Genomic DNA, 2,261 nt, shown 5'->3' with positions numbered 1-2,261 from the left:
ACCAATCCACCCACCCACCAACCAACCCACCCACTCACCCACCCACCCACTCACCCACCCACCCACCAACCAACCACCCACCGACCCACCGACCTACTCACCCACCCACTCACCCACCCACCCACTCACCCACCGACCCATCCACCCACTCACCCACCCACCCACTCACCCACCCACTCACCCACCCACTCACCCACCCACCCACCCACCCACTCACTCACTCACCCACCCACCCACACACCCACCCACCAACCCACCCACCCACCCACTCACCCACCCACCCACCGACCCACCCACCCACCAACCCACTCACCCACCCACCCACCCACTCAACCCACCCACTCACCCACCCACCCACCAACCCACCCACCCACTCACCCACCCACCCACCCACCGACCCACCCACCCACTCACCCACTCACTCACCCACCCACCCACACACCCACCCACCAACCCACCCACCCACCCACTCACCCACCCACCCACCGACCCACCCACCCACCAACCCACTTACCCACCCACCCACCCACCGACCACCCACCTACTCACCCACTCACTCACCCACCCACCCACCCACTCACCCACCCACCCACCCACCCACTCACCCACCCACCCACCCACCCCACCGACCCACTCACCCACCCACCAACCCACCCATCCACCCACTCACCCACCCACCAAACCACCCACCCACCCACTCACCCACCCACCCACCCACCGGACCCACCCACCCACCCACTCACTCACTCACCCACCCACCCACACACCCCACCACCAACCCATCCACCCACCCACTCACCCACCCACCCACCGACCCACCCACCCACCAACCCACTCACCCACCCACCCACCCACTCACCCACCCACTCACCCACCCACCCACCAACCCACCCACCCACTCACCCACCCACCCACCGACCCACCCACCCACTCACCCACTCACTCACCCACCCACCCACACACCCCCACCCACCAACCCACCCACCCACCCACTCACCCACCCACCGACCCACCCACCCACCAACCACTTACCCACCCACCCACCCACCGACCACCCACCTACTCACCCACTCACTCACCCACCCACCCACCCACTCACCCACCCACTCACCCACCCACCCACCCACCGACCCACTCACCCACCCACCAACCCACCCATCCACCCATTCACCCACCCACCAAACCACCCACCCACCCACTTCACCCACCCACCCACTCACCCACCCACTCACCCACCCACCCACCCACCCACCCACTCACCCACTCACCCACACACCCACACACCCCCCCACCCACCGACCCACCCACTCACCCACCAACCCACCAACCAACCCCCAACCTCACCCACCAACCAACCCACCCAATCACCCACCCACTCACCCACTCACCCACCCACCCACCAACCCACCCACCGACCAACCCACCCACCAACCCACCACCCGCCCCACACACTCACCCACCAACCCACCCAATCACCCACAAACTCACCCACTCACCCACCCACCCACCACCACCACCCACCGACCACCACCGACCCCACTCACCACCCACCCACTCACTCACCCACCCACTCACACACCCACTCACCCACCACCCACTCACTCACTCACCCACCCACCCACCCACCGACCCACCCACCGACCCACCCACCAACCAACCAACCCACCCACCCACGCACCCACCCACTCACGCACACACCCACTCAACCACCCACCAACCCCCAACCCGCCCACCCACTCACCCACCAACCCGCCCAATCAACACCCACCCACTCACCCACTCACCCACCAACCCACCCCACCGACCCACCGACCCACCGACCCACTCACCCACCACCACTCACTCACCCACCCACCAACCCACCCACTCACCCACCAACCCACCCACTCACTCTCCCAGCCACTCGCCCACTGCCCAAGCCCCGCCCACTGCCCCAAGCTCCGCCCACTGCCCCAAGCCCCGCCCACTGCCCCCAAGCCCGCCCAATGTCATTAAACCCCTCCCCACTTTCACCCCAGCACCATCACCCGCCCCTCAAAACTCAACCCCGCCCTCATCACTAGGCCACGCCCACTGCCACTTAAACCACGCCCACCCACACCGTTAAACTGCCACCATCCCGTCAACGCGACGTGCCGCAAGCCCCGCCCATTATAACCTAAGCTCCGCCTGCTGCCGTCCAAGCCCCGCCCACTAGCACCCAGGCGCCACATTATGAATTCAAGCCCCGCCTTTTCCGTTACAAGCCCTCCGCCTCTTCC

This window comes from Lampetra fluviatilis, unplaced genomic scaffold, assembly GCF_964198595.1.
Source record: "Lampetra fluviatilis unplaced genomic scaffold, kcLamFluv1.1 SCAFFOLD_599, whole genome shotgun sequence".
Classification (NCBI taxonomy): domain Eukaryota; kingdom Metazoa; phylum Chordata; class Hyperoartia; order Petromyzontiformes; family Petromyzontidae; genus Lampetra; species Lampetra fluviatilis.
The sequence above is the reverse complement of the archived record's forward strand: the minus strand, read 5'-3'. Positions refer to the sequence as shown.